Here is an 8673-nt window from a genome sequence, read left to right on the forward strand (position 1 = left end):
AATGATGCCATTTACAGAAGAACATGTCAACAGCTTTTACTGGTTCAGACCATGGTTCCCGTTAGCTGACCAAAAGCAGGCTCCCAAGGCACAGGGCAAGGACACTGCAGTAAACATCAGTGCCTTCCCAACATATTCTCCCAGCTCTTCGTGGTCAGAAGACCAGTGACTTTCTGGGCTGGAGATCCAGTTAGTGGTCTTCAATATTTTCAAACATTTTCTTGCCTGAATTTATCTAGATGGGTTGTTGCAAGAGACCTGATCCTGCAAAATGTTGATTCATAAAGGTTTTTGAAGGCAGTATTGAAAATGGGTGTGTTTTTGCAAAAGAGGTGTGCTAAGACAAGTCTGTGTGGCAGGACAGGGTGGCTGGGTCACTGTCCCATGTCAGAGGTGATGTCCTCTGGAGGCTGTAATGGGCAGTTCTGTGCTGTGACTGCTCTTTGTTAGTGATACTCAGGGAAATAGAACCTATTGCCAACACGATATATTGTCTGAGGTTGAACAAGAAAGCAATTACGGTACCAGATTGCCTTTAACAGGTGGAAGAAAAAAAAAAAAAAAAGCCCAAGGTTTCTTCTGCACCTCAGCTTGTGGGCTGACACTCAGATAAGGTGAAAACATCATAACTTGCAGTGATTAACTGTGAAACGCTGGAAATGAGTGTTCAGAAGTGAATTTGTTCTCAAATACAGCCTTAAATACTTTTAGCTACGCGCTTCTTTTTGAATTGCACAGCCTTCTGTAACACCATGGAGCATTTTTATGTGCAGACTTAATTGAAATAGTCTTATTTATAGTAGTGAATATTCATTCTTGTTAAAGGTGATTCTGAAGGAGGCTAATAAATGTTCTCGCTTTCCTTTGCATTGGCTAACGATCTGGAAAACTAATATACTGCCATTCCCTGGCAACCCGATCTTGCTATGCTGGATTATACTGGACCAAAGTTGTATTTCACCTTCTGTTTATTTATTATTTACATCTCTCCAATGCCTGAAGTTCCTACCGTGATGCATCAGGCATAGACCCAATGGGCAGTCCGTGTCCCAGAGCTGGCGATTTAAGTCTGAGACGAGAGATGACAGATGGAGCAAGGGAGAAAAAGGAGATAATTAGACCAAATCCATCAATGCAACTGGCCATGGTCTTCATGCACTAGCGCTGCAGCAAAGGATTGTGGCAGAAGAGTGTTTAAGGAGAGTCTTCTAAGATGCATGTGACATACTATGCTAAAATATCACCTTTGATACTAAGAAAGATAATTTTAATCAGAGAATTTGATTTCAGAGTGAGTTATTTTTATCACTGATCAGTAGTTGTTCTTCACAGTGCTTTGCTCTCAGTTTAGCTGTCCAGGGCTTAGCAGGCTGAAGACTGGCTCATCACATGTCAAAGGAGACACTGGCCCTTCGTGCAGCTGTAACGCAACGCAAAGCTGCAGCTTTTCACAGGGTGAGGTATGACAGCACGGACGTATGAACTGTCCAAGGCTACAAGTTAACTGTGACTGGTCGTATAAATTTTTTCTTCTGCAGTGATGATGTTTCATCATTTAAATTGCCAGAAACAACGAGGATGCATGGCAGTATCCTTTACCTCAGTTCTTTTACATAACTGAAGGCAACATTGCACTGCAGTGAGGGATTTGGGGAATCTGAGCCTGTCCTCAGCACTTATTGCTTCCTCTCTCAGCCAAGGAGTGAGAGGAGTGATGCTGGCATTGGGAATTGATGAATACTGAGATTTCATGGACCAGTGCTCCTGTGAGCTGCCTGAAGACTTAAGCTGTGTCACCTGGAAAAGTTGTGCACTGGGGCTACCCCTGTGTGGGGGTTCTCAGCTCCCGCTTAGGGAGGTCTCTGGGTACAACAAGTAATAAAGGATGAAAAATGACCTCCGTCAGCAGTCTTCTCTAATAACTCCTGGCAAGTGATTCTCAGTCTGCCTCATAGACGTGTACTGAACCCAGCCTCCATTCTCAACAAAGGCTTTTTGTTAATAAATATTATTATCAAATCAGGAAACGAGCTATACAATGAAATGCAGAGCCTAATGATGGGAAATGTCTGTTGACTTTCAAGATTTTTTTGGGTACCCAGCCCTGCTCATCCTTCTGTGAAAACAGGAGGCGCAGGGCTTTCATCTATAGCTGCCATTCTGTGCCTATGGTGAACTGTGCTCAAGTAATTTGACTGGGACAATCTTTAGGAAGCATCAAAATGTGTTGGTCCCACCTCAGAGCAGAGAGTTCATCTGAAAATCAGGCTGGTATGAGGACTCAAGAGCAGCTCATTGTGTAGGTGGGCTGCCCTTCCTGACTCGTTCTGAGCAACGGCCAGGGTGCTGTTACAAGTGTTGATCCACCGCAGCAATTTCTAACTTCTGGAAATTATATCAAGCTCTGACAGAAGCAACTTTGGAAAGTCATGAACAGACCAAATGTGGAATGAAAAGCCTCTGAATGGTAAAAACAACCTTACTCACACCTTCTCTAATTCTTCTCTCTCCTGAAAGTGCCTCCCTCTGCGAGCTTTTGCAATTACCTCTCATTAGCCATTGACAATAAAGGAAGAGAAGGCATAAATTGGAAGCATGAATCATATCCCAATTTAGCCTATCTCTTCTGCTAATAAAAAAGCATATGCTTCTTAGATACTCCTCTGCATTGAAGCTAAGAAGGAAGGCAGCAGAGGGAAAGCTGAACCATGCAGACTTTTACAATGAAGTGTTTTCGATTTTCCTTTAAACAAGAAAGTAATACATCAGAAAATGTTCTTAGAACTGTCTTCATCTTTTACCAGGTATGCACCTAAACTAGTTCTCCATATCTAAATGTGTGGAGGAAAGCCTGCTTTCTGGCTAAGTATCTGCGTGTCTGGGGTTAACTGTGCGGCTCTGGTGCAGATTGTGTGTGCTTGAGCATTCTTTATGTAATAATCTGCATTTTACAGCTGAGGAAATCAAAGTGCCCGGATACAGTTCATTGAAAGGGCTGTAGGAGACCATTGCAGTAAAAGTGAACTCGCCTGTGTGACCTGCAAGATTCTTCTAGCCCAGAATTCCTGAGCTCACAGGCTTGACAGGAACATTAGTATTCCTGAGGGCTCCAGGCACTATAATGATGGAATAAGTTGATGGAACAGAAAGACTTCTTTAAACAGACAGTAAAAATCTAATAATCAAAACACCACCAGCTCCAAATATTCTTTTTCTTGAAGCAATGGATGTAATGTAGATTAGGATTAGGTGGTTGTAACGCTTAACTGACAGTATAAAGCCAACACTTTTGAGAGCACACAGGTATCTTTCAAATAGATCGTATAAAGACCACCAGTGATGATATCCTAGACAGAAATAAAGTAACACAGCTAGGCCACGGGCCCATTGAAATAATCCAAATTATTTCATTTGAAAGATACATATTTTTATTCCATGGCAGTATTTTGTATGTTTTCTGTAGTGCTATACTATATTCATAGTGAAATGCTCTTTTTTTTGGTATAAGATCCTTACAAGTACCACGTGGTTAAGTTATGAAACTCTATATTTAATTTACAGAAAGCTGCGGAATTTAAACAGGCCAAAGCTACTCCACAGAAAGAATCAGATATCAGTGGAAAAAAACCCCAACAAAACCCCACAGATGAAATATTGAGGATTTCTCAAATTCCACATGGTTGTAAAACAACCTTTGGTACTCCGCATAACAACAAGGCCGCTTAGAAGCAACTTTGCAAAAACTCAGTGCAGATCTGTTGCACTGCAAAAACTTTGAAATGTGCAAACTAGCTGTTGTGCTATTGTATGTTATTACATCTTTTCAGGAGAGAAAGAAGAACAAGGCAGTAGACAGTGTGCTCTCTGAAATCTATTTCTTTTATCTTGTGCTGCTACTAACGCATTAGTAGAAGAAGAATCTCTCATTTGAGTAAGTGCTAAAAATGAGCCTCTGGAAAAATGCACTGTGGTACAATTCACTGCATTACAAACCCCAAAGTATACCAAAAGGTGCAGTCCGTGGTGTGTTGTGAACTGCCTGGGAAGAAGGTAATGAATGTAAAAGGTCATGATCCCCTGTCTTTGTGGTGAAGCTAGCTGAGGACCTGGCCATGCCCTGGCCGACATGACTATGGTGAAGTGGCAGCATTTGCCCATAATATGTAACGAAACTTAAACAGTGTTCTGGGGTAAAATTAGCAGTTTTGTGAGTGTCCCCACTGCTCCGCACAGGCCAGAAAAGTCCCTCTCTTCCAAGAGTGACATAAATAGGCAAATTTAGAAAACTGGCTTTTGGGACAGCATTTTTTCCTCTCTGCACCTTCTGCTGTGCTGAAAATATACAGAAGTGGAAGTAAGTTGACAAGTATGGTTTCTGAGTACTGAAAGTCCAGCCCTGTCTTGGTGTTCTCCAGTTGTGTCACCATCGGCCACAAAACCAGCTGCTATTAAGGAAGTGAAGCTGTGGTGTCTGATCCGCAGGGTTTTTCTCTTTGCTGGAAAACTTCCCTTGGACTCCATCTTGTCAGAGTTCCCTGGAGTCCCACATGCTCCTGGAGGCTCAGAAGGGAAGCAACAACAGGAATGAGCCTTTCCCATTTCAGAGCTGACAGAAGTGTCCTTTGGTAGCGGCGGGGTAATGACAAGCAGAACAATTCAGATTAGAAGTCCACAAATCCACTTGACTAACAGAGCTCAGGCCAGCAGTGCCAGATAATGAAAGTTATTAGATGAAATACAGCCCTTATTTTAGAAGGTAATACTTGTCTTTATCTCCTTTAAGTTCTTTCTGTGAAAACTATAAACGCTCCATCCTTCCCAGAGCCTTTTCAGACCGGCTGTGTGGAGTGTATAATATGCTGATATTTAAGATTTTGTTCAATTTTATACTCAAAAGGCTGAGTCCTTGGCTCTAATCTGTTAATGCCTGCCACTTCTGGAGGCAAGACCATACAATGAGCTCAGATGTGAGACACCAGTAAAAGCTTTATGGACCTTCAGGTACCTATGTGCTGGCACTGGTTACCCAGCCAGATTTTTAGGAAAGGGCATGAGAAATTTTGGTTGGAGTAGTTTCAGCAGGGTTGCTTCTGCCATGGGGCAGCCTCTTGGACTAGATGACCTCTGAAGAGGCCCATCCTCCTTTCCATTGTTTGCCTTTTCGTTCTTGCCTTGGTCGTGGTGGCTTTGTGTTTTCTGCTTTCCATCCATGCCAGTTTTTAGAAACAATTATCTGCTCCTGTGTCTCTTCAGGACCCCTCAGTGCTGCACAAGTGGCCCTGCAGCCCTTCGGACCAGGCAGAGACACGGTTCTTCTTGCCCTGGAGAAGAACCTGTCCTCTTCACAACCAAGAGGAAACAGTGTAAGCTGAGGGGGTGAAACAAATCACATGTTTATCTCTATTTAAAAATTGTACAAGAATTCCCATGCTATCTTACTGACAGATAAAAGCTAATATTATCACCTGTCAGGGGAAAGGAGGAGGAAGACTGGGAAACATGAGTACCTGCATCAAGTGAGCTGTTTGACAGGTGGATCCAACAGACTAAGGTAATTCCCTTTTTTATTTATTTCAATGGGTAGCTAAATAAAACCCCATAGTGAGATCCCTGCTGAATGCAGCTGTTTTGAGATCTTTCAGAGTTACTGATTTCAGCCTTGAACTGTATTGAAGCTTCTTTTAAAACAAAGATTCCTGCTTCTGGAAGGGCTACAGAAACTTGCTTCAGGCAGGTGCTCTCTCTTCCAGTCCTCAGCAACTGCCATAGCTCACTGCAGCTCTCACCTGAAGTGTGAAAGGACAAAATTCGTCTGGCTGAAGAACATCCATCCCACCAAAAAAAAAAAAAAAAAAAGAAAAAAAAGATTAATATTCACCATGTGCCATCCATCAACTTGGAAGTTCCCACTTCCAGACATGAATCAATTTATTCCTTCTGTTGTCCAGGACAAGTGTGGTAGACACCTTGCTCTCTCTAGGCTGTACATCCCATCCAGGAGGCACAGGCAAACCAGCAGGATTCATTTTTCACTGTCACCCATTAGATAAGCTTCACCCCGTTAGAAAGATGTCCTGGGAATGAAGTGAGGGTGGGAACCCACAGCGACCACCCACCCTTGACTTGAGACACAGCTGCAGGGGTAAGGAAGCCAGAAGCTTCCCATGGGCATGCTGACATGGCAGAGATGTGGACACATCTGTATAAACCACACAAGTGAAAATTTTTCCTTTCCTAGCCCATTCCTAGCTACGTTCACATGAAAAAAGGGAACAAGTCCCAAACATCCACAGCAAAATAGGCAAGGAGGAGATTGTTGTAAAAAATGAAGAAAAAAAAAAGTGCCAATAATGATGTGGCCACTGGCGTTGAAAACAACACAAGTACTGAGGGAGGGATGGGGCATTTTTTCCACGAGAACCTGAGGGGTATTCATTTGCTGAAAAGCATTTTCTTCTGTATGCCTCTGAAGGTCACAGATGTGAGAGGTTTGTGCTGGCTCCCCGGGACAGTCTTTGAGTGCAGGTTTCAGTGGCACCTCCCGCTCGCTGCCCCCATTGGCAAGATCCACACGTGGCTGTCAGCACTTCTGGAGAATCCAGCATGCAGCAGATGGGAGAAATGAGAGAAGACAGAAAAAATTGATTCAGAGACCTCAAAACAGTGAATCTTTCCTTTGATGTTCTTTGGGACAGAGTATGGCTTGTGTTAATGTTTCTTTGTAACTGGGCTGGCCATGGATGGGCTTTAAACCAGCTGTGCAGGGAACACGACCAGCTCGTAACACCACTGGCCTAGCAGTTCTGCTCATGTTTTGGAGGGGGATGTACATGATGATGCAGAAATCTTGGGTAGTATAAGACTCTCAGCAGCTTTTACAAACCAAGGCCATTCAAAGCAGCCTGAAGGTTGCTCTGCTTTCTACCAGTGGTGGATTTGGCCTTTGGCCCATGCCAGGATCAGGAGTGGAAAAACGTCTCTGCCTACCTTTGCCTTCTTACAATAGCAACTCTGAACGGCTCTCTACTCTGTTAAATCTGATTTCCTTAGTGCTATTTCTGATATAAAGGTAGAGGGTCATTGAAGTTACACTGATTGCAAAACCACTGTAAAAGTGAGGAAAATTAGGTCTGTTCTTCTGTTAGCCAGTGTGCAATTTTTAGCTGAAGTGAGCTTATTGCCACAAACCTGTCAGCAAACAATATGTATGGCGATCAGAAATACCTGGGGAAAATGCTTTTACTGATGTGTGAAATGCCTCAGCCGTCACTCAAGCGATCCATGCAGCTCCAAGGACAAATAAGCAGCATCTGCGTTAATGCTTTTTGCAGCATTTGGTGCTGGCAGCTGCATTTCAGGAGGCCAGTTGCGGAGCAAGCCCTCGCTGCTCTTCCATCAGCTGCGTTTTCTGTCTTATGTGAGCAGTCTGTGCCTTCCAGGAGGTTTCAGCACAGCTGTTTTTCCTCCCTCACCCGACACCATCTCAGATCAAGTAAATTTCAGGCTGCAAGGAATGCAATTTTAGTCGCTATAAACCAAGGTTAGACATTTCATGCTGTAACTAGAACTGGCAACTTCCAGTGAGCTTCTTTACTACTTAAAAGCAGAATTGATTGTACAATAGCGAGGTTGAGATCATGAAGGAGCAATTTCTCTTGCACAGACCCATCTGGGGCAGTTAGATGACCTGCTCTGTAAGCTGTAATTTTAAAACAGTAGGACAGCTAAGCATGTAACTGAACCTAGAAGGAAACCTCCTGAAAGCCCCCCAGCACCCGCTAAAAAGCCCCATTGCTCATGGACTTCTGGATGTTCGATTCTGGCACTCGGAGCTTCCCCGGTTCAGTTAGCAGATGTTGTTCATTGTTTGCAGTCTGCATTCATCTGTCTCTACTTCTTTCTGCTCATCTATAATCAAGTTCTTGAGCTACAAACGAGCTACTCAACAACCCACTGCCTTATGTTTGTATCATAACCCATTAATCCTGGGCATCCTTTACAGGAGGTTTCTATTTCTAGAATAGTGGAGAGAGGGTTAATAGGTGTCGCACAGACAAAAACATCTTGTGTTGAAGCTGGTCCTTATCACATCACTCAAGGTGTTATTGGTCACAATCAGCTATGGTCACTAGCAATATATTGACCTGTTGGACCGTATAACAATCCATATAACAAATAACATTTGATTATCCATTTCTTGAAATAACTATGAATTGTTCATTAGCCCTTTATAAGGTATTTATAAAGTATTTATATACTCATATTTCATATAAAGCATGACTGTAATGTTAAAGTCTGGTATTTGGCCTTTTAATTCAACCAGTTCGAAAATCAGTAAGAAACAAGTTTTTGGGGCATTCACATCTCTTTGGCTGAAAGTGCTGAACATCAGCACCTAGTCCCAGACTCATCTGGATGGGGGGGGACTTTCTCTGTCTAAACAGTTTGTCTTGCCAAGTTGTTCTCCTGTGTTCCCTCTCCTGTTAGAGGAGAGATTGTTGCATTATCAGAGCAAAATAGATTGAACCCATCTATTTCAGGTGCCAGGCTCAGGATGGGTCAAATCACTCTCTGACTCTGGAGATGGCCAACCTGGAGAGACTCCAAAGAGCTGAAGTAAGGTGAGAGCATCCCCACCGTTCCCAACACTGAAGGCCTGCTCTAATTCAGGAA

The 8673-nt window shown here is 43.1% G+C and overlaps 1 long non-coding RNA gene across 1 annotated transcript; it reads left to right on the top strand.

Annotated features, from left to right (window-relative positions):
* The first annotated feature begins 3449 nt into the window (after positions 1–3449).
* Positions 3450–8463, top strand: LOC119151852. The gene is made up of 3 exons (XR_005105572.1): positions 3450–5363; positions 5473–5551; positions 6473–8463. It is a non-coding gene; the product is annotated as an uncharacterized LOC119151852 (long non-coding RNA).
* The last annotated feature ends 210 nt before the right edge of the window (positions 8464–8673 follow it).

The sequence above is a fragment of the Falco rusticolus genome, chromosome 7, assembly GCF_015220075.1.
Source record: "Falco rusticolus isolate bFalRus1 chromosome 7, bFalRus1.pri, whole genome shotgun sequence".
NCBI lineage: Eukaryota > Metazoa > Chordata > Aves > Falconiformes > Falconidae > Falco > Falco rusticolus.